The sequence below is a fragment of the Mus musculus genome, chromosome 7 (genome assembly GCF_000001635.26).
Source record: "Mus musculus strain C57BL/6J chromosome 7, GRCm38.p6 C57BL/6J".
In the NCBI taxonomy this organism is placed as follows: domain Eukaryota; kingdom Metazoa; phylum Chordata; class Mammalia; order Rodentia; family Muridae; genus Mus; species Mus musculus.
Genome location: NC_000073.6, coordinates 84,063,794 through 84,088,306, shown reverse-complemented (window position 1 = coordinate 84,088,306; position 24,513 = coordinate 84,063,794). Strand labels below are relative to the sequence as shown.

The following is a 24,513-nucleotide window of genomic DNA, read 5'->3' as shown; positions in this document are numbered from 1 at the left end:
CCCATCCCTTAAGCAGGAGATTACTCCTCATCCCTGAGATGCCTGTGAAGATGAGCTCCTCCCTTGCTTTGCAGCCTCTGGTCTGTGCTCCACTGGTGGGAGAAGGAGCCCCAGTGAGGCTGGTCCAAGCACAATGCCCAGTCACCTGCTCCTCCTTGTTTGTGGGCCTGGGGAATGGGTTCCTTAAGAAAGGGATTCAGCAAGTATGTGTACTGCAAGGACTGGATAGGCACTTTATAAGGAGGTAGGTCTCAGTTTTATTCTGCTAGAAAGGGAGAGCAAAGAAAGGAAGCTTGCTACCAGACCCCGTTGATGGTATGCTTGGAGTTCAAAGGCAAACTGAGACTCTTGATCTTTGGTTCCAGCTTTCTAGAGAAGATCTGGGGTGGAGTGCTGTGCTTCCCTGGTTCCAACACATGGCCCAAAGGCTGCTGCCCAGAGGACCTAGACAGGGGCTTCCAAAGTCTCTGCCATAGACTGGCCCTAAAGCCTGCACTGAGATTCCTAAAGCTGGTGGGCACTGCCTAGAATGAAGACCCTCTCGCACAGCAGTGAGCATAGGACATTGGCAGGCAGGAAGAAATGTGTACTTGAGAACTCTCATTAACCAGAGGAGGGAGCTGAGCAATAAGTCTCAAAGAGGGACAGCATATAGAATTGCAACCAAAGCTGTCATCTTAGAATTAAAATGAAATGGAAAAAAAAATCCCCAGCACCTTTCACCCTTTTTGCCAGGGTCAGAGTGGATAGGTAGCTGGTGCTCAGGGCACCCAGTGTTGAGGAGATGCTAGATGCTCTGGGTGGGCTTACTTATTCCTATGGCAGAGGATAACTCACTGGTGGCACTGTCTTGTTTTGATCCTTGAGAACATTGTCCTGTCCAGGCACAGACTACATGCAGGATAGCAAACACTTACTATGACTTAGTACCCACAAAATCTCACTGAAATCCTCTCTCCAGGCTCATGGGAGCCCAATGGTGAAGTCCCTTGTTTATGGTCAAGTAACTGGCATGTGCAGAAAACTGACACATGTGAAGAAGTAACTCTACTATCCGTGTGTGTGTGTGTGTGTATGTGTGTGTCCCCTAAGACAGAGGTCAAGCTGCTTGGAGTGTTATTTGTTTTTGAGACCGGGTATCTCTATTTTACCCGGACTGGCCAGCAAGCCCCAACAAGCCACCTGTCTCCACCTCCCCAGCTCTGGAATTACAAATTAGGGCTATTGCCCACCCAAGGCATTTTTATGAGGATTCTGGGAACTGAACTCTGTTTTTTCAAACCTGTAAACATCTTAGCGGTCATCTCCCTAGCTTTCAAAACAAGATCTTCTCTAAGAGACCTCTAGACCTAGGCGATCCTGGATTCTGTTGCTATGTTGGCTTACAAAAAGTGTTACGGGTTTGAAATCTAACAGCCTGAACGTAGAGTGGTGGCGACTCTGTCAAAATCTCTTTTTTCTGGCTGACTGTCCCTTGGGGAGGCCACTGGATACAAGCTGCGCTTCCATCACTAAGCCCTCGGAGGTCCGCAGCTTTCGTCCTAGGCTCCAGCGCCCTCACCTGGTGGCCACGGCTTGTCCCGGCGGCGGCTCTCGGGCTCAGGTCTGCGGCTCCCGGAGCGGCCGCCAGAGCCCGCCCGGGTCCAGCCCCGCAGGCCGCCCACCGCGGTGAGTGGGAGGACGCTGCCCAGAGACAGGGGTGGGACAGGGGGGACGGGATGAGTGCGGGCGCCGGGGGCTCTGGTGGGGAGGAGTCAGGCCCGGAAGGCGACTATAAAAAGCGTCGGCTCGGGCTGGCAGCTCCGAGCTAGCTACTAAGCCAGTGAGCGCGCGGAGTCGAGCGAGGAGCGCCTTCTGCGCTGAGTGGCAGTGGTCTGGTGCTGCTGGAGCACTGTGCCGAGTGAGGTCGGAATCTGCACCCCACTTTCCGCCAGCTCCCGTCCCACTTGCTTACGCTCAGGAGCTCAACGCGTGGGATCAGATACTAGACTACGGGATGCTGCACTCCAGATCCCCGAGGCGTGGCAGGGTCTCGGTCATCAACCTGAGGTAAGAGGACCGGAGCTAGGGCGCGAGGGCTGCTTGGGTTAAGCTATGGGGAGGAGAGGAGAGACCGGATCCCACATTCTCCCCTCTGTTAGGTAGAACGTTGCCCTCCATCAGTCTGATTGTCCAGCCTATTATTCTATGCTGTCTACCACTGTCTGTCTGTCTGTCTGTCTGTCTGTCTGCCTGCCTGCCTATCCATGAATATATTGGTGGGCACACGCCTCCGCCACGGTCCTTCGTCTCTGAAATCTTTACAAATGTCAGGTGTTGGGGACACCATCGTCCAGGAATGTATTCGACGGGAGGTGGATTTCTGTTTTGCTTAGTTTGTGCCCCTGTGAATGGCACCAGATGTTCACACAAACAACAGTGTCTAATCGAAGAGAGATGGCCCCTAGGCAGGTCTCGCAAGGAGCCCGGTGCAGGGAACGCGCTTACCGTGTGGCTAATGGTGAGCTTCGCAAGACTGTACCTTGTCGCTACCACGTAGGCAAGGTCTCCTGGGTTCCCTAACCTGCCTCTGCCCTCCCAGTGATACGCTGGCACCGGGCTGGAGGAGATGATCTGATGTTAGACGACCTCGGTGGCCTCTGCTGTTATTTAAACAAACACTAAGCCTGGCAGCGCTGCAGGGACATTTGGTGGCCCCTGGCAACAGACAGCATCTGCAAGAAGGGTCTCGCTAGATTGACAGAAAAACCAAGGTCTCCATAAGGCACAAGACTGAGTTGTCCACGGTTCTCAAGCTCTCCGCTCTGGTTCGGTGACATCTCGGAATGAACCCCAGAGAATCCTTGTGCTCTTGACCGAGCGTTGTGCCGGTGTTCCCCAAGACTGGACACTCTACCCGCCCCAGGTCTGAGGTTCTCAGTCCTGCTCCGAGCAGCCAACTCTGCCCACAGGTAAGACCTTCTCTTTAAAACCAAGCTTTTGATGTGAGAGCCACGGCTTGGCTGAAGCCTGTCCAGGAGACCGTGAGCCAGGGAGTCATTTCCATCTCCGCGGTCTGGAGAGGGACCCTAAGGCGCGCCCGCGGGCGGGGAATAGGCTGCTCCGCGTGCCCAGGCTCGGCGCCACCATGGACAGCTCCCAGCTACTTCCGCCACTCGGGGCCTGTGGCCCTGAGTCTGGTGTGTTCAGGCACCTCCCTCACTGATTAAGGTGTTCAGACACTAGGAAGGTAGAGAGGGACTAACAGTCTTGGGGACCTAGGCATTTTTTTCTGGAGGCACTAACCACTCAGGAGGGAGCCTACTTTGCCGGAGGCTGTGGTTTTCTACCAGGTCCCAGCAGAGCTTGCATCTTTTTCTGTGTAGCCCCTTGATGTCACTAGGGGCTTCCTTTATTCTTATGTGACAACATGGAGATCCCTCAGAGGTGAGACAGGTGTGAAACTTTTGTTCTATGACCCAGACAATGAGGTAAAAGTATATATAATTAGATACAGAACTAAACTGCTTTCAGTGCACGGTGTAAGGTCAGTTTTGTAAAATTAAACAATGTAATAATATGATAATGAATCAATACTTTAGTTTCACAGTTTATGAGAGAATGGAGAAAAAAAACACATTTAAAAAATTACGAAGGAAGTGTCTGAGTGGGTGTATAAAGCAGCCATGCTCTTTCTGATCCTAACAGTGTCCTCTAAAGCTGGACTCTTGAGGAAGCTTCCAAAGGCTCCACATAGCCGTAGCTGATGGATGGTTCAAACTGACTATCTGGGAACAGAGTAGGGATTATGTCCTTCTTTTATTAAGAAATGATACGGGATGGGATCTTTTGTCAGTACTACCTACACTCAAATACAGAAATGTGTGTCTCTTTATTTTAAAAACTGCAAGAAATCAGGTCTTTCCTGCTTGTGACTGAAGCATACATATAATAAATAGTTACAAAAAGAGAAAGGAAAGGAGAGAGGGAAAGAAAGAGAGAAACAGAGAGATCTGTGACTTCAGGAAAGTCAACTTTTTTTCCTCCCCTGTAACTGGGGGCAAGCGGAATCGCTCGGTAAGTGGCTGAAATTACCAGTATAAGGCAAAGCATTTAAGTCCAGTGCTGAGCACAGAGAACTCTGCTAGAATGATCCAGATTACAGGTGCATTTCCAAGTGCTGCGCATTTTTCTGAAATGCTTACCCGCCCCCTGTCCCCTTTCTTAGCCCAGTAACTGGTTGGGATTGGTTCTACCACCTTGTTATTTTCACATTGGTGAAAGTGCTGAAGGAAGAGAAGTGGAAGGATTTTTACGAAAGACAAATCAGTTCACTGTTTCCCTACCTGCACGACTTGGAGCAAATACTGTTTTTAAAAAGAAATAAGTCAGCCGGGCGTGGTGGCGCAAGCCTTTAATCCCAGCACTCGGGAGGCAGAGGCAGGCGGATTTCTGAGTTCGAGGCCAGCCTGGTCTACAGAGAAACCCTGTCTTGAAAAACCAAAAAAAAAAAAAAAAAAGAAAGAAATAAGTCAGTTTCAGCGCTCCGTTTTAGCCCTTTGATCTAGACCAGCGGTTCTCAACCCATGGGTTGTAAACCCTTTGTGGGGGATGAGTCGTGACCATTTCACAGGGGTCACCTCAGGCTATAGGAAAGCACACATACTTACATTATGATTCCTAATATAACAAAATTACAAACAAAGTTAAGAAGTAGCAATGAAAATAATTTTATGGTTGGGGTCACAACATAAGGGACTGTACCAAAGGGTGGCAGCATTCAAAAGGTTGAGAACCACTTAACTAGATAATCATTTCTTCCTGATTGCTTTCCCACATGATCTGGTGAGGAGTCTCATTGTCTTTCTGAGGCACAGCACCCTTGGGGTGCAGGTATGGAGGGTCTCCAAGACCTTGTTTCTAGATAGTTCTGGTTAGCTTCAGAGGAAAGACTTTGGTCTTAATCAGACATGGAGTGGTTATATCGAACACTCTCTGTCATGGTTGCATTTTGCTTAGACGTGACAACCTGGTCAAAATTCTTAGCTCATGATATTTTGACCCATACTGGAGTTAGAGGTGCCCTTAGGTTCTGCATTTTGGAGTTCTAGCTGGTAGGAACCACTAGCCTATGACACACCACAGAAATTTGGACACTGGACCCATAAGCACACAGCGTTGTAGATAGATCTTTGCCCACAAAGTGTGCATGCGCATGTGTCTATTTCTGCCAGCTTCCAGTGCTGATGTGCTCTGATTTTCCTTCTTTCCTTCTCTTAATAGATCAGAGGATTCTTTGTTTCCTCCACTCGAAAGGGATAGAGTTCAGGTGCATCCCACAGATGCTGGGAGTCTCTCCGTGACTCTCCTCAACTGCTGATGTCCCTACAGCAGAAACCTATTCCCACCTCATGCTGAAGTCTGGGCTGTCTTCTTTGTGCTAGAGTCCAGTCTCCCTGTGGCTTCCAGGTAAGAAAATGACTGAACTACAGAACACTCGTGGGAAGTAAGGCCAGCGAGGGGAGGAAGCTGCATGGGTGGAAGGAAGGAGTTCATTGTTAGTTCTGAAGGGTTCTGACTGTGGTAGCCATGTCTGAGTTTCTGGGACAGACAGATCAGATGGCAAGGGTGGCGTTTGATGGGAAAGGCGACTCTAGTTATTCTCATTGGCTCCTTTGAAGCCTGAGACATAAGTGACCCCTTTTAGTCCCATGCACTGTTGGCAGATCAGCACATGATGTGCATTAAGTGCACTTTACATTTTATCTGTAGCTCAGAAGACACCTGCTTGCATGGAGGTTGGCTTCCCATGGGGAACAAAGTTATGCTCATGAGCTTCATTCACAAGATTCCCTAACTGTGACAGTCTGGGTGACGTGTATCTTTGTGCATGGTGGTGAATACACACGTATTTGATCTGATCAGAGTAATGTGTTTGCTGATTTTCATCACTGCCAAGGCAGCTCCTGTTTCCTTTGAATGGGGACTACAAGGATCCTGCTCTCCTGACTCTGGTTGGGTTGGCAGCCGTTGGGAGTGGGTACTGGGAAGTTCTCAGGGCCATGTGTTTCTTTCTCTTGTTTTGTCAGCTGCTCAACATAACCTGCCCCCCACCCCACCCCACCCCAAAGCTGTACTTGTTGGAACTTTGCAGATTTGGATAGGGTGGTGGCTGTCATGGTGACTTTTATTAGTCTCCTCACCTTGCTGTCTAGCCACTCCCTTGGGACCATCCTGGCCTCTCTGGCAGGTTTCTCAGTTTTCCCTTTATCTTCTATCTGCCCCAGTGCCAGGCTTTGTTCTAGCCTAGGTCTCTGGCAGGGAGGCTGCTTGCTGAGAAATATCATCAAATATACATTATACTGCTCCGTAGTCCCTCAGTGCCAGGAAACACACTTACCCACCCAGAGGGAGAGGAGTGCCTTCCTGCCCTTGTTATTTTCCAGGGCCTGTCCACAGACTCTGCTTGGCTTCTCTAGGTTCTGCTTGGCTTCAGGAAGCTAATATGGCTTTCCCTTCCCAGACCTACAAGGGAGGGGTCCTTTGGAAGCTCAGGCAGGCTTTCTCTGCAAAGACTCTCACTCTGAGCAAGAAACTCATTCGCTCTCTCTCTCTCTCTCTCTCTCTCTCTCTCTCTCTCTCTCCTAGACAACAGGGCTCCTTGCCTTGGGAACTCACTAAGGCATTCACTTTGAGTCTTCTGCAAGGGCAATGAGACCACAGGGTTACCCACAAGTTTATAGTGTTTTAAACAACTACTTTGGAAAGCACTATGCATTTTTTCTCTGTCTGTTGAGGAACTTAGCCATCAGGCATTTTCTACTGCAGGGAAGTCATCACTAGAGGATGGTGCCTTTGCCATGAAAAACATCGATGGCAGACAGCTATCTATCTATTCCATTTCTAGGACAAGGGGACAGGAAGTCCTGCTTTGAGCTGAGGAGTTTGTGCCCTTGGCACTAGTCTTTATAGCTGCAGGAAATGGGGCTAAGGACATTATGGTGAACATGAAAGTGGGACTCAGACTTCCTTTCATATGACTGCACTTCTCAGGAAAGATGGAGGCCACTGAAGCATCCCTTGGAGATTAGATAGAAGGTGATGGCCACTGTTATTCTGCTCCCCACCTGGACTGGCAACCAGACCATGAGCAGGGTCCTTGGCTCTTCCATCTTCTACTTTCTTACATTGGAGGAGCATCCTGAGTTTGAGCATGTAAATAAGCTACAGGGAGGCTTGAGAAAGCATGATGAGCTGGCTCAACAGATAGGGGGTGGGCTTGGGAGGCTGCGTTTCTAGAGAGCTTGGGGGGAGGAGTGACTTCTGATTCTCCCATTGACTTTCTGTGATTCCAACTAACTCACTTTGTTGTCATTTAAGTCAATTTCTGATGTCCCAAGTAGATGGACCCAAGCTGGCCCGTGACCTCTTAGTGACCTTATAAAGACCTTTTGAATTCCCGGAGATAATTATGGTCATTCCTGAGCTGTCTTATCAGCAGACTAAATATCTTGAACCCCCTTTCCCTGTCATAATAAATTTCCCCAAGCTCTCTGGACCCAGTTACTTTTAAGTGTAAGATTATTGTGTAAATGGCAATTTATCTTTGCCTGGCAGGAGCATTTGAATGCAATTTTGGTAGCATTAAGAGATCATTTGAGGAATTTCATCTAACTCTGGTCCCAGACAGTGCGAATGCGTGTTTACACTTAAACAATTTTTCTGGACTCTAAAAGATTACGGTTTTTTTTCTTAAAAAGTGAAAATGAAATTTAAAGCTCCAATTGTCTTCCTCAGTCCCCCATCCCTGCAGCTTTCCTGCAAGGGTGGGGTGGGTGGCCACAACAAATGCATTCTGGGAGCTGGAGATACAGGTGTGCTCTTGCAGTCTGCCATCCACCACCACAGCCAGAGGCTGGAAATAGAGAACTCTGTGATCATCTGAGTGGGGAGCCCTGGTTTAGCTTCTGGGACGTAGAGTAGAAGACATGGTCCAAGATCTCGATCTAGAGGAAGGACAGCCATCAAAGCCTTCTGGGAACTTGCTCCAGAGAGTGAGGAGGACCACAAGAGAAGGCTCACAGGGTGAAGGTTAGGACCAACTGGGGGAACAGAGGAGTCATTGGCTCAGCTGGAGGTGAAGCCAGGAAGCTTCATGGAAATCTAGAAGGGCTAACAGCTCTCTCCCCCCCCCCCCACCCCCAGGGTTTCCCTGTGTAGCTCTGGTTGTCCTGGGACTTTCTCTCTGTAGACCAGGCTTCAAACCGAAAGATAGATCTACCTTTGCCTCCTGAGTTCTGGGATTAAAAGCATGCACCACTACCTGGCCTAATAGGCATTTTTAATGTAGGCAATGATGGGATTCTAAGAGGGAAGCTCAGAAACATTCCACATAGAGAGAAGGGCACAGAGAACGTTTCAGAAGCAACAACAGTCCTAAATGGCTCCGGTTTTGCATCTCTCAGGTGCATATCTGACTCAGGGACACAGGACAGGCTCCCTGACATGCCCAGAGCTTGGACTATACCATGAAGAAGAACAAGCTTGCCAAATGGTGGTAGGTCTTGGGGCCTTCTGTCTTTTAGACAAGAGGTTTACAAAAGGACTTTGACTATAAAATGTTTTATTTCTATAAAATCTGACTAAATCCCATTCACAAACCAGATAAAACATCTCTGTGGGTAGGAGGGTAGCAGTGTTTGTCTTGAGGCCCATAGAGGTTCCAAACATCCTCTGGGTTCCCAGGAACACAGTTGAATAGCTTTTATCTGGGATCTTTTTGTTTTGCTCCAGGCAGCCATATTAATGGCATTATCTTAGTTTCACTATAGTCTATCTTGCTGTGTCTTTTAAATATTTTGGTGTCTTGCTGTTTTTTTTTAAATGGTGTCTATATGTGTGTGTCATTAATTTTCAAAGAAATAAGACCAGAATTATTTTTTATGTGGTAGCCTAAAGAATACAGAGGAGAAGGCTTGCTATTGGCAAAGGCTCTCTGACAGAAAACTGCAGTTGAGCTCACCATGGGAGGAAGCAATACAGCTGTGAGCTATCTGCAAAAATAGGCTGTTTATTTTCAAACCTGTCAATCAGTATTAAGCCTCCTAAGACACTCATATGTTATAAAAGCTGGAAATGAAGAAAATTAGTTTATTTCCTGGATGTAAATTGTTGACACATTCTACAGAAGACCTTGGGTCTCTTTTCATTAATGAAAGGTAGCCAAATTTGAATGCAAAGTGTTTTTGAAGGAGACTGGGAATGCGAGGCAAGGTGGATAGGTAGGTATGGGAGAGTTTTGATAGTGAAGAAGTTCAAGTTATGGTTCATGTGAGCCTCCTCCAAAACTCTCTCCTAAGGAAGAAACAGATATCCTGAGTAGGACTCCATTTGAATAGAGCTGGTCCATTCCTGATGAGTGGTCCCAATCACTTAAAGGGGACCTAGAAAGCTACTTCTGGGGCTAGTCTCTTCCAGAATAACCATATGGATGATTGAAGATGGCAAAAGCAAGTCTTGTTTAGTCCAGAGAACTTAGAAAACACTTCCTTTAGAAGAGCCTGCTAGGTATTTGAGGAACCCTGGCAGAGGCACACAGCACACTGGTGTACAAGTTCCACCAGGCTAAGCATCTGTGGTTCTCTGAGGTTTCCTCTGTCCTTTGGGCAGTTTCAGAGAAGGCTGCAGAATAAGGGCAATCAGTGACTCTGCTCTCTGGGAGCATCGTTTTCATCCCACATTGCCACAGCAACTGGAACCCTGCACAAAGATTGGTTCCCAGAGCACGGTGTCTTGGTCTCTCCCTTCTTCCTAGGTTATTCCTTGAACTACACTCAGAGTAGGTCCTGCATTGCCCTAGTGTCTTGACAAAGGTATTCCCTGACTGAAGTTCTCTCAGCCACATGGAGACTAGCTGGGGGCAAGTCTGAGCCATCGTAGACACAGGTGTAGAGGTCTCTGCTTTGCTATCATCAAACTTCACCTCTTCTTCCTCTGCCTTTCTGAGGGGCTGTGGTATCTGTAGGTAAGCCTTGAGGACACTGATGGGTTACCGAGGTAGGCCTGTGTGGTGCTTCTGTCCAACTTTTAGCTTAAGGCACTACCTTCTTGCCTTTTAAAATAAAATTGTTTGTGCGTACGCATATGCGCATTGTGTGTGAATGTGCATGTACTTATTTGTGCATGCCCGTAGAGGCCAGAGGTCAACATCTTCCTCAGTTGTTTTTTTTATCTAATTGTTTTGAGAAATACATCTCACTGAACCTGGAGCTTACAGATTCAACTGTGAGTTGGCCAGTGAACTTGTAATGGCCACTCACAATATAGATAATAATATATAATCCCAGAGCTGCGATTATAGGCACAAGCCACTTCTTCTGGGGACCAAACTCAGGTCCTCATGCCTCCCTGCCCTGTCACCTGCCTCCTGTAGAAGACATTTGTCTTGCTGTCTGGTAGGACACTTGTTCCTGGCTTGTCTCTGTGCGGTGGGACACAGCTGTTCTTTCTCAAATGAACAGTAGAGATCAGCCCCCCAGTGGACTGTACAGAGAGCAAGCTTGAGTGGATTACTAAAAAATGCTTTTAAACAAGCTGGAGGTTTATGACAAGCACATTTCAAAGCTGGGTGGCAGGCACTGAGTAATTTGCTCATGTGCTCATTTTCCAAAGGACTGGGTTAAAAAAAGAAAAAAAGAAGAAGACCTCAGACACCACGGCTAAGTACTTTTCCTTTCCTTCCCTTGAAAAATCATGTTGTTTTCAGAGAAACTTAATCCATACATTTTAGATCTATTTCCATGTTACTCAGCAAAATGTTGCATTTCTCTACTGTTGCTCAGCCCTGAGTGAGGTCACACATTCCTCTTTTGCTCCGACTCATGGACACGGTTCACAGCTGGGTGACTCTACAGCCATCCACTGCACACTAGGAAGCCTATAAACAAGAGGCAAAGGGAGAGAATAATCCACTATGCTGACCCTATTCTTAGTTAGAATTTTGTTCCTTGGTTCTTCGTGGAATGGAATGTTTTGACTAAATTTTTAAATGTTGGATTACCGTAGTATTTATATATTAAGGACTGGGCTTTCTGTTCCTTTTGATGTGTGTGTGTGTGTGTGTGTGTGTGTGTGTGTGTGTGTCTGTGTGTTGTGTGTGTGTGTGTGTGTGTGTGTCTGTGTGTTGTGTGTGTGTGTGTGTGTGTCTGTGTGTGTCTGTGTGTGTGTCTGTGTGTGTGTGTCTGTGTCTCTCTCTGTATGATCTCTTTATATTATACCTAAGGTAAGTATTTTACTTGCTTCACCCTAGGCCAAAGTAGCTCAAGCAAGCCTGTGGGCATGCTGAGGGTACTTGTGACTGACTCTGTTGAGATGTGAGACTCTTTGGGACTGGGGCATGAGAGGCACATGAAGCCTGTGTAGACTCTGGAAATGAAATATCATATTCTCTTTCCCTTTGCTTGTCTGTATGTCTGTATTTTATGTATATGAGTACACTGTAGCTGTACAGATGGTTGTGAGCCTTCATGTGGTTGTTGGGAATTGAATTTAGTATCTCTGCTCAGTTGGGTCAACCCCGATTGCTCAGGCCCAAAGATTTAGTTATTATTATACATAAGTACACTGTAGCTGTTTCTCTGAAAACAACATGATTTTTCAAGGGAAGGAAAAGTACTTAGCTATGGTGTCTGAGGTCTTCTTCTTCTTCTTCTTCTTCTTCTTCTTCTTCTTCTTCTTCTTCTTCTTCTTCTTCTTCTTCTTCTTCTTCTTCTTCCCAGTCCTTTGGAAAATGAGCCCAGGAAGAAGCTGGTGGCTGATATGAGGGCCTTCTGCAGATTTTGTTACACTGCACTGTGCCTGTGACTTTGACTTCTTCCTCTCCTCCCTTTCTCTAGGGTTTCATGCATCCCAGGCTGGCCTAGATCTCACTGTGTAGCTGAGGATAACTGAATTTTTTTTATCCTCCTGCCTCTATCTCCTAAGTACTGAGATTTTAGGAGTATGACTGCAAACCCAGTTTATGTGGTGTTGGGGATGGAATCCAAGGTCCTGTGCATGCTGGGTAAACATTCCACTGATTGAGCTATGACCCTAGTCCATATCCCAGGGCTTTCTGTAAAAGCGCTAATGCCATAAGAATCCTTCATTCTGTTCCAGGTAGAATGAAATCAGTTGAAGGGTTTGGGCTTCAAGATGCCCAGATTCATGGTTTCTTCTTACCAAAATGACTTTGCAAAAGCACAGAGGCCCGGCCATGTTGGCAGTGTATATTGGCATCATAGCTTCCAACAGCTTGATGATGATGCTGACCACATAATTGTGGGTTGTTCATGTGTTGGGGCTTTTCAGGTGGCTGAGGAAGACCTTACATATGATTAAGATTTTAAAATCATAGGGTATGGTTTGTACAAATGGCAGTGTTGCCAACATCTGGAATTTTCTGAGGATGACCATGTGATGAAAGTCTTTTTTCCTTTAAACATAACCATATACAGTTGCTTTAAATAAGAAGCTATTCTTGACATAGAGACAGAGGTGATAGTTCTTTCAAATCTTGCTTTGCAAGCATAAACTTGAGCCCATGCTCTGCAGAGGTTGCCTGAGGACACTGGTATCTGGGGGACAGAAAGGGGAGAGTCATAATTTGAACAGTGTGCATGCATCTTTCACGCTGTTTGTTGACCATTCTGGAGACTGTGGCCCAGGGGGCTGTGGTTTCTTTTAGCTGGAGGTGGTTTCTCTCTCATTATCAATAATGTGATCAATGACCCTTTCCCCATTCAGAGACAGAATCCCTACCTGGTGCAAAGCAGAGACTTGTGTTCTATTTATTGCCAATGGCTAGCATGTAGTAGGAACACACATGGTTCTTGTTAGGTTTCACTGGCTGTCCAAATATCTAGAAATGTGCTCAAGCCTGACTATAGGAGGATTCCTGGTGCTTAGAGAAAAGCTAGCACTCCTCGGGAGCTCATGAAACTAGTTCCCAGCTGCCAAAAGGGGTCTTTAGCCTTATCTCTGTTAGAAGGGACATATGACTATGGCTGCATATCAAAGCTCCCACATCAGTGTCCTGGCTCTTCCCTGCTCCCAACTACTTGCCCTTCTTTTAACCTGCTATTCCCTACTAATCAGATACTTTCTTTTATTCTCTCCCCCACCCCTGCCTTTATTCTCTATCTCTTGCTTTGTCGGTCTCTCCACTATTCTTTTCCACTCTCCTGTTTCCTTAGCTCCTGCCTCTCAGCCTCTTGAGTGCCTGAGATTTCAGGCTTGGGCTACCAGGTCTGAGGGTGATAGTTCTTCAATATTTTGCTCTGGGAGTGGGACAAAGCTAGAGACTGCTAGTCACCTTCTGAGATGTCTGTGCTCCTGTGGCCCTCTGGTCATCTCCATCATTTAAATTACTACCTGGAATTTATTGAGCACTTACAAAGTTTAGATCCAGGTGAAACACTTTGTATGCACCACCATATTTCATCTACCTGACAACTGCGACAAACCTTTGTCCCATTCTGCAGACAGAGGGGACCTAGTGAGGTGACATGATTTACTCAAGATCACCTACTTAAAGGTGGCAGAATTGAAAACCGGGACCTGGGGTTGGTGACCTAAAAGGCGTTGCCCTTGATAATGACAGCTGTGGCTTGGCTCTTGAGCTTTGGCAAAACGTGTTTAGGGGACTGTTATCCTTCTCAGTAGAGCAAGTGGAAAGGAATTGTAACCCCAACGCAGTCACTGTTAAGTGTGGATCTTTTCCAACACCGGAGATTAAGGATATCTTCATTGTCTCTCCACAATGGCGAAGTTCACAGCTTAGCTGGAGAGATAGACAGACAGCCCTCTTACAATCTGGGCTGCAATAGGGTGTGAACAAAGCAATATGGGGTGCCACCGCAGAAGCAGCACAAACAGCTCTTCAGGCACGGTTTAGGCTGCAGGCAATCCTGGATGATTGATCAAGTCTTAAAGGAGAGCACGGTTTGCAGGCCAGAAAAGACAGGGTCGGGGAGAAAGCAAGAGTTTTGGCCACAGAGTTAGAAAATGGGTGTTTAGAAGGGGTCTATAAGTTTCCTAGGACTGGAAATGAGAGCCGAGGGAGGGACAGGTGAAGACCTCCCTTAAAAGCAGAGTCTAAGAGCCTAGCTTTTAACTTCAGAGGCTCTGAATGGAGGAGGGAGTAACCAGGAGTCAGGCATTGGGCCACTGTTCCTGGGGGCAGGCAGCCCAGGCAAGGCTTGTGGTATTCTGGATAGCCAGTACTTTCTAGAATCCCCACTGTGAGGCTGGCTGCTCCAGCTCTGAGCAGGCTCACAGACCTGAAGGAAATGCCACTGTCACCAAGGCCATGTGTTGCAGTTGACAGGGAGCTCTGCTTGGAAAGCGTTTCAGAGTCTTAGGGCCGACTCCTTGGGATATGGATTTGGGTTGCTCTACAGAAAAGGCTCAAAGATCTGAGGAAACATTTCTGGATTCATCAATTACTTGACAATATCCACCAGTACTGTTGGATGAATCCTGGTTTTCTTTGTCCAACATCAGGACAGGGGCAGTGTATTGATCCTGCTGCTGTTTAAAGTTTTCTTTCTGATTCTTCACAACTTCTCCCGATGCTCAGCCTCTGTGTCTGCTCGGCCTCTCTCTCTTTTTTTTGTCATAAACTCTCTTTCTAACCAGAACACACCCTTTGCTTACTTGACTAAACTTGACTAGTGTGCCAGGTCAATGAAGTCAACCCATAATATCAGAGTCTTCTCAGAGGTGACCATTCATAGCAGCATTGGCCCATGGAAGTACACTGGGAGCCATAGACAGATTTTGGAGTATTCTAGCCATCCTGTTAAAGTGAAAAGGGCAAAGTTAATTTTTATGAAGATAGCTCACCAGGTAAAGTGATTACCCCTCAAGCACGAGGACTGGTGTCCATGTAAACGCTCGGTGAGAGTGGCAGCCCAGCTGTATTCTCAGCCATCACTTAGAAGGCAGAAACAGAGGATTCCCAGAGCAAGCTGGATGGCCAGACTGACTGAAGTGGGAAGGTCCAGGTTCAAGTGAGAGACCTTTCCCCAACATTTATAATGTAGAAAGTGATTGACAGATAGCCACTCTCAACTTCTGGCTTCCACGTGTGCATACACACACACACACACTTATTATACACACATATACAAAACACACATACACACTTATTATACACACATACACATGCACATATAAAGAGCTCATTAATTTTCACAGTATACTTTATTATAACTGAATGCATACAAAATATGGTGACTTCCACAATAATTCATAAGTCTAAGATACACTGTACATCTTTTTATAACAAGTCTTGAAAATTAGTGTATATCTTCAACTTAGGGTATATCTCAATGACCCTATCCATTCTTCTGTCCCTTAACAGCTGTGTGAGGATGGGGACAGTGTGGTCCAGAGGGAGAGAACAGGGGAAAGCAGCACGCAGCACACATGTGGAAAGTTTAAACCATGGCCAGTGGCATGAATCCAAGGAGGAAGGAGGTGCAATAGCCAGTGAATGTGAGTGGGGATCTGACTGCAGGTGGCCAGCAGAGGTAGAAGGGGGAGCAGGAGAAAGATGCTTTTATTTTAAATGAACCCTGTTGGTAGCTCTCAGAAGGTTCATGTGGGTGGGGTGGGTATTGACAGGCAATTGTTAGCAAGAGAAAGAAGCACAGGAGGCTAGGAGGCTAGGAGGCTGGGGTCAGGACAGGGTGATGGAGGCTGAGAGGAGGAGAGAGTGTGGAGGGGTCTGAGTGGACTTTAGGAGATACAGTGGACATGGTTTGGTGGTGAACTAAACACGGGCTGATGGAGGAGCAGGTCCTGGAGGTCCAGTTGGAAGACTAGAGAAGGCTTAGTTTAGACATATATATGCTGGATCATCAATTGATCAAGCAAGGAACCCTGAAATTTCAACAGCATTATCCACTGCTCAAAAAAAAAATCACTTTCTTTAAAATACTGTGGAATTTTAGTTAGCTCTCATGAAGAATGTTGTGAAATTACTTTTGATCTGCCTTACATTATTATTATTGTTATTATTATTATTCACAAAACTAAGCAGGTAAGTAGAGATTAGGATTATTCTCTTTGTTGGTCATGATAGAGTGAGCCATTAAGTGGTAAGCTGTGGTGAGATCCAGGGCCTCTTGTGTAGGCCCTCAGGGCTCCATTTTGTTATTCTGGAGAGCTCTGACTGAGAACCTGAAACTCAAGATGTACTCCAAAGGAGACTGTCAGGACAGGAATGAGCAGACTCAGGGTTCTGGGTGAAAAGCTTTCATCACACTTGGTGCATGCTTTGTGTCCCACGTCGGGGTGTGATAAGCCATCCACGAATTTAACAGCCTGACCTGTTGACTGAAAAGAACTAGATGAGTTTGAAAGCCTGGAGTTGGTGTCAGGGAGATAGCTAAAACCATGAGGTAGTGAGTTTGCTAAAGGTATTTATTAACCATCCACTCCACACCAGACAGGGAGGGCACAAAACCAAGCGATTACCTCTTCCATCTTGCAACCCTGAGGCAGTGGTGGAAGCGAGTGGGGTGCAGTCATATAGACAAATGAGAATAATATATTCTTATAAAAGGCACACAGAGGGCAGAAAAGGGAGAAGCGTTCCTTTATTCTTGAGGAAGCTATTTAAACATTAAAAGATCTAATTAGAATTTGTCTGCTGATCACAGATGGGCCCTCTGGGGAAAGAGAGATCAAATAACCTGGTGAATTAAGGGTCCCCATGAGCAGAAGGGACACAGTGGGTTGGAGATTTGTTTGTGACTGTAAAAGAACACTAACAAGTCTGCAGTGCTAAAGTGTTTCCAGATGTTGGTTGGTTGGTTGGTTGGTTTGTTGGTTGGTTGGTTTTTTGAGACAGGGTTTCTCTGTGTAACAGCCCTGCCTGTCATGGAATTGGCTTTGTAGACCAGGCTAGCCTGGAACTCCCAGAGATCTGCCTGCATCTGCCTATTGAATGCTGGGATTAAAGGTGTGCACTACCACACCCAGCTGTTTCCAGGTTTTAAGCCACTGTTTAGAAAGAAAATGCCCGGTTATTTATGTATTTCTTCATTCATTAATGAAGCCATTCACTTCTCTACATAACTTGTCTATTTGCTCGTTACACTAACATTTAGGGATGTCCTCTGGGTACTGTACTGAATCAGTCCAATTTACGTTTTTGAAGGAAGAAGGCATAACTGGGAGCAAGGTGACTGGGAAAGCATATGATCAATTTTCTTAAAATAATATGAATGTTGCATATGTATCTGTGTTTAACAGGTTTCTATATATAATATATAATATATAATATATAATATATAAGATATAAGATATAAGATATAAGATATAAGATATAAGATATAAGATATAAGATATAAGATATAAGATATAAGATATAAGATATAAAAGATATAAGATATAAGATATAAGATATAAGATATAATATATAATATATATATAAATACCACCTGATAACTACATTTATGTACTGTTTAGGATCGATTGCCATGATAAAACACCATGACCAAAAGCACCTTGGGGAGGGAAGGGTTTGTTTCAGTTTATAACTCCAAGTCAGTCCATCCCTGAGGGAAGTCAGGGCAGGAACTTGAGGCAGGAATTCGAGGTAGAAACTGAAGCAGAGGCCAGGCATGAATGCTGCTCACTGCCTTGCTCCCCAGGGCTTGCTCAGACTACTTTCTTACCCAACTTAGAACCACATGCTCAGAGATGGGACCACTCCATGTTGTCTTGGCTCTCCCACATTAATTTTTAATCAGGAAAATGCCCTATAGTCCTGTCTATAAGAAATCTGGTGGAGGCATTTTCTCAATTGAGCTGCCTTCTCCCACATATGTTTAGGTTTGTGTCAAGTTGACAAACTAACCAGCACAATTTATTAATTGGAAATCACATAAAACACAACTCTAGCATTGTCACCTAAAACCCATGATAGGAGTCTGGATGAATAATTTTTTGGTATTATTAGGTGTCTTTATAATGAATAAATGTAGCCGGGCGTGATGGGACATGCCTTTAATCCCAGCTCTTGGGAGGCAGAGACAGGCGGATTTCTGAGTTCGAGGCCAGCCTGGTCTACAAAGTGAGTTCCAGGAGAGCCAGGGCTATACAGAGAAATCCTGTCTCAAACCCCCCCTCCCCAAAAAAACCCCACAAAAACCAAAAATCAAAACACAAAAAACAAAAAAACAAAATGAATAAATGTAACTTTAACTTGCACACATGTGGTTTTGGGTTGTCTCAATTTTAAAAATAATCAGTTTTATTGCTCTTTAAAGGGTATCAAATTCCTTGCTAAATCTTTTTTTATTATTATTAAGAAATTAAAGAATGTTATGTAGTGTTACCCTCAATTTTGATAGCTTTGCACAGGAAAGATTCCTAAACATGGAATGCAATGGGCCAAAGTGCTTGACTACTTCTGATTCTTCTTTCAAGGCATCTCCAAAGATTTAGTAAAATCTACACCATCACTGCTTATAACAATGCCAGGCTCACCAACAATCAATATTCCTAAAGCTAAAAATTAATTTTAGTGTGTGAAAATCACAGCTACATTTATTTATTGTTTGCAAACTCATAGTTGTATTTATTTACCACTGGTAAGGTTGAAAATAATTTTCAAGTCCTCTCATCTTATATGTTTACTTATGAGCTGCTCATTTTTTCTCATAATGTCCACAATGCCTGTGAATTTGTAAAGTTCTCTCTTCATTTTTCACCTAAAAAATAAAATATGGTATGTGAAGTATTTTCATGTAGCCCAGTCTATCAGGTAGTTGCATCTTGATCTCTGTACCAAGGAAAATTCTAGAGCTACCTGATGATCCATGAGTTGATTTTTTAAGCTCTTTGACCTGTCTGGAATTCCTTTCAGCTCCTGGTGCAAGGAGATACGCTAACTCCATTATCCCTTCAATTACTAACCTGTTAGCCCAGCACAATTGTATCGAACAATCTTTCCTTTATCCATTGATTTGTGCTGCCAGGAAGAGTATATTTGATCCAGTTACCAGCACAGATAACTGGAATGCGATAAAGCTAGCTCAGTAGGAATTCAGGCAGACACTTGATCTGACCATCTGGGCCAACTTCAGTGATTGCCTCTGAGTGGGCCAAGCCTGGATATGTCTGGGAGTGAGGGCTGGGGCCAGCCTGCAGTGACTCTGCTCTGAGGGTTAGCCAAGTGAGGATTAGGCTGTGGCGTGCTGGGGCGCTGGCTGCCTAGTGTCAGAGTCATGGAGTCCTTCTGCAGAGTTGGCCCGAGAGCTGTTCCCTAGGTGTCTCATCAACCTTCATCCACGGCCACACACAGTCCTTTCACTTTGTCTCAGGCTTCAGAAGCCTCACTACTTTGCATCAATGACTGTCTCTTAGGAGACAGGGCTTTATGTTGGATTTAATTCACAGATGGTAGAAGAGGCAGCTGGAATCACCACTGTTCTCTGAATGCCTCTGCTCTTTCCAGCCACATGAGATGTGGTATGTGGTATAGAGAGACATTGTCTCAAAAAACCACTGCGCCTCTCCAAAATCAATCAATCAGTCAGTCCTGGGAAACAGGCTTTCATTTCATCTCGCTTTGGAACATCTTTCTCATTTTCCCATCTTGTTGGGCCTTCATCCTCATTCTGTCATGGGAATGTTCTTGAGGGGTCTGCACTAACCATAGTTTTTTTTTTTTTTAATCAGAGCCAGAGAGGAAACTTGCATGATAGTTGACATCCCCACCATGGCCTCTCATGTTTGAACTATTTCACTCCTTAGCATGAGGCAAATGCATTGACTTTGCCTCTTTTGATACTGTTAATTATCTGTGATAAATTGAGGCTATTCAGTCAGAGGTCTGGGGATCAACAGGGAAGCATCTCATGACTGGGTAGCTTCCTTCTCTCCAGAGTCTGGCTCAAGTATGTCCCCCTTTCAATTTATATTTTAGTGACGCCCTTTGGAGCATATTTTCTCTTCCCCATTCCTCCATGCTATATATGTTCCGTTTTCTCTAACCAGCCACTCAACAACCCATTTTTTTCTTCCTGGTCTTCTCTGGGCATCATCCTCTCCTCTGCAAGGCCTTCTCAACATTTCTTCTCAATACATGCTATTGCTGTGTAACAAAGCATGCCCCAGGCCAGTGGTTTAAACAACCATATGTCTTCAGCCTGTGGACCAGCTAGCTGGATTAACTGCTATAGACAGGGCTTTTGGTTCCTGATGAATTCTTAGGTCTACATTTAGTTGGCAGACGGCTGGAAGCTGGTTGGTCTGGAACATCTACATGTCTGGCCTTAGAGTCAGCTGTCTACTGAGGGGAAGAGGGTTGATTGGACCACATGTCTCTCGTTACCATTATATCAGCCTAGAGTTGTCCCAATGGTTATTGATATAGTTCTGTGAGGAAGAAGCAGCTTGCATTGTCTCTCTGAGGCACCTCCCAACTTAATGATACATTTCTTCTTTCCTTTCATTTGGTTTAAATTAGAACTGCCCCACCCCCCATAGACTCAGGCATCTGAACACTTGGTCTCCAGTGGTCGCTCTGTTTGGGGAGATTTAGGAAGAGTAGCCCTGATAAAGGAAGTATGTCCCTAGAGGAGGGCTTCGAGAGGTTAAAGCCTAGCCTTTGCCTTTGTCCTTTACTCCACATTTGTGTTGGAGACATGGAACTCTCAGGGTCTCTTTTCCAGCTGCCATGCCAGCTGCTAGCTGTCATGCTTCCCCACTGTGATGAACTGTGTCCCCCTGGAACTGTAAACCAAGATAAACCCTTTTTATCCACAAGTTGCTTTTTATCATGGTGGTTTATCATGGCAACGAAAAGTGACTGATACAGTTTCTTCCTTCTTTTCCCTTCTGGCTGAAGCAAGGCCAGCTCCTAGAAAGAAGAGATGTAGAATCTGCCTCCTGTTGGGAAAAGCTAAAGAACATGGGTCTGAGGAGAGGCAGGAAGGTAGGAGGAAGGGAGACATTGTGAGGTCAACCCGTCACACTCACTTTCATACATCGTGACATTGGGCATAGTGGCATGTCACATGGCGCAGTTTATCTGCCCAAGCCCCAGTTCTGTCAAGGAGCCTTGTGTTTATTTCTCATGACATCTAACTGTCAGCTCATCTCCTTGGGATATGTGGGACAAATGTGGTAGCAAGGCAGGATGGGAGTAGGGGAGGGTGCATGCCCAGAATCTCAGCTGCAGATCCTAAAATCTACTTTAACCTGTCAGTGGCTGCAGGGCAAAGCCAGAGAACCAAGAAAACCCAGCAGTCCATTGACCATCCCCAGTGCCCTGCCTCTGACTCCAGCCAGGCACACCAACCTCCCGGAAGGTGACTCCTTTCCTACCCACTGCATCAGCATATGGCCCCTAGGGGCCTGCCCACACATCAGATGTTGACAGGGGCACAGCTCCAGCCCCAGCTTGCATGGATGGTCTCATCACTTTTAAAATAATGACCATGGGGCGTGGGCTAGCTAGAACAGTGACATCACTTCCCAGTGATTCTGGGTCAGTTCTCAGTGCTCTCCTCTGAATCTTTAAATGAAGGAAATAAATCTTTCTGGTTTGGTACATGTTCTGGGAGCTTCTTCAGATGTCCACATGCGCATCCTTAGATGGGATCAAGATGGCTTCAGATTTCAAGTCAGAGGTTCTGTGTTTTAGGTTCTGGAACTGATTTGTGTGGGAGCTGGCACTGTTACTGGTAACATAGTTTCCCTAGTTTTTATGTGTACATTGATAGTAATAAGTCTCTGGTTTGGTAAAGAAGAAGTGAGAAAAATGAGTTGGCATCTTCTCTCAGAGCCCCCATCTCCATCACTTTGGTCTGCTGTAATAAAGTACTGGGTGGGTTATGAATAAACTTGGCTTCCTGTACTTCTGGACAGTGGAAGTCTGAGGTCAGGATGACAGTGTAGGAGCTCTGATGAGGGCCGTCTCTTGCTTATACACAGCTATCTTCTGGTTACATTTTTCATATGATAGAAGAGAGAAAATGTATCTGCCCAGAGTCTCTGGTAAGAGTGTTAATCCCTTCTATGAGGGCTACACGAGCATGGCCTAGTTACTTCCCATAGGATATATACGTCCTGGAGAGACCTAAGCATTCAGTCTGTGGTCTAGCTGCTGGGGTTTGTCAACTGCACAAAAGGCCTACCTACTTAGCAGATAATGTGGAATGTATATTGTTTAGTTTGAATCTAGAGTTGTAGGGTTTGGATTAAGAAAGGCCAAACCAAGAAGGTTTAATTCCTAGACTTATTTAAATATCAAAGCAAGGGAATCATACAAGAAGAAAATTATTGCATGCAAATTGTCTTGAATTGAGAAATGGGTAATAAAGATGATGGTGGTGGTGGTAGTGGTGGTGGTGGTAGTGGTGGTGATCATGGTGATGGTGATAACGGTGTGGTTTGATGGTAGTGGTAGTAGGACTGATGGAGATGCTGGTAGTGATGATAGCCTGGCTATAGTTGTGGTGATGGTGATTGTCTTAGTTACTTTTCTTTTGCTGTGAAGAGACACCGTGAACAAGATAACTTATGAGAGAAAGCACTTAAATTGCAACATGCTTACAACTAGTTTCAGAGTGGTAGTCATGGAAGGAAGCAGAAGGCATGGCTCTGGAGCAGTAGTTGAGTGATTTACATCCTGATCCATGGGCAGCAGGCAGGGTCAGGCCGGGGAAGGGGGACTGGGCCTTGTTTTTGAAATCTCAAAGCTCACCCTGGCAGGTATCACAGGACTCTGGCATCTCTAACATCTTGGGGTCTCCAGTGCAATCCAGGCTTCATTTTTCACAGCTTTCTGCAATGGCTTCTCTGGGCCTCTGTGCAGGGACACCCCTGACACATGCCTAGCCTCAACAGCTCTTCTTAGCCACAGAGGGAGATTCTACAACTCCTTTCTTTATCCTTGACTCTAAAAGCCAGAACCATGTGGCCAAAGCTGCCAGGTTTTGCTGCTTAGTGGAGCTGGAGCTTGGCCCCTTCATTCAATTACATTTGCATCAGCTTTTTGTTGTTAATGGTCTCTGTCACTGCTTAAGCTTTTCTTCAATTCCTCTCCACAAGTTGGAAGCTTAGCTTGGTGGGGTCTTGCGCTGAGGCCACCACTCCCTTTATTACGTTTAACACCAGGCTTATCTTTAAACCTTTCATCTCCTTGAGCACAGGAATTGGCTCCATTATAACTTCTGGTGCTCCTTTTCTCCTCAAAGTGTACATTTTGTCTTTTTCTTTGTCCATCTTGCCCCATTTCATATAGAGCTACAGAATAGTGATTACTAGTAACCACACAACAAAGACAATACTAGGCTGTCTTAAAATCTCCTCTACCAATGCAATTAATCCAAAACTCAAATTTAGCCTCAGGCAGATTTTTAGAAGAAAAGCAAAAATCAGCTACATTCTTTGCCAAAAATATCACAAGAATCGTCTTCTTTCCTTCTGGCACCTCTTGAATTGGGCCCTTATAATTTACATCATTTTCAGAATTGTCTTCTGTCATTCTACTACAATGACACATTAAACCCTACTTACAGTGTTCAACCACTTCTAGTCCAAAGTTCCAAAGTCTTCTATAAATCTTCACACAAAAGCATAGCCAGGTCTATCACAGCAATACCCGATTGTTGGCACCAACTTCTGCCTTAGTTACTGTCCTATTGCTGTGAAGAGGCAATATATGAGCCTATGGCCACAACAATGGTGGTAGTGGTAGAGGTAACAGTGATGGTGGTAGCTACTGGAACACTGGAAAAGCCCTTGCATTTATCATTTTGTTCTGATTTTCAACCAGGCTATGAGCTTGGCTCACAGGTAATCGGTGGATACAGAAGGTCTGCTAGTCTCAGGACTCCCTTGGACTCCGTCCACAGGTCTTCTCTCTGCCTCTGACTCATTTTTCTGTTGTGGATAAGTAACCATATCTCTGAGCCTCAAAGATCCTATCTGGAATTAATTCTTAAGGGTTCTCTTTTTATTATTATTATTATTATTCACCATATTTTGTTATTTATTGTTGCATTGTGTTGGCTATGTGTTGTGATAGGGTACATGTATGGTGGTCAGAGAACAACTTTGTAGAGTCAATTACATGTGCTCCATGCTCAAGTTGTCAAGCATGTACACCTTTGCTCACTAAGCTATCTTACCAGTTCTTAAGATATCTTGTGGGGTCTAAAACATTCTGATCTTCTTGTCTTGCATCTTCCTGAAGAAGCCAGTGCCTTCTCAGGACCAGCATTGTAACTGTTGTTGCTGCTTAGCTAAGGAATGTGTGAAACTGTGCCTCCTTGTTTGGAAGATGTAATTGTGGTTCTCAGGAAAGAGTTCTGGAGTATGGGTCAGCTTCAATACCAAGTGCTTATGTGAGCTGGGATAGGTGGCTTTTATGAGCCTGTCCCCAAACAATGAAAGAACAACTTGTACTACATTATCTCTGGACTCTTTACAGCTCTGACAGGAGGCTAAGGACACCAGGTTTCTTTGCCA

General features: G+C 45.4%; 1 protein-coding gene across 4 annotated transcripts in view; it reads left to right on the top strand.

The window, feature by feature from the left end:
- The first annotated feature begins 1,613 nt into the window (after positions 1–1,613).
- Positions 1,614–24,513, top strand: part of Cemip (cell migration inducing protein, hyaluronan binding) — a 153,837-nt gene continuing 130,937 nt past the window's right edge. The window contains exons 1-3 of one of the 4 annotated variants that reach the window (XM_006508353.3): positions 1,614–2,049; positions 2,582–2,951; positions 5,263–5,448. The gene's annotated coding sequence lies outside the window, so the exon portion shown is untranslated. Of the gene's footprint in view, positions 2,050–2,313; positions 2,952–5,262; positions 5,449–24,513 lie in introns of all 4 variants that reach the window. The other 3 variants (XM_030243122.1, XM_006508354.3, NM_030728.4) reach the window with 3 other exon arrangements.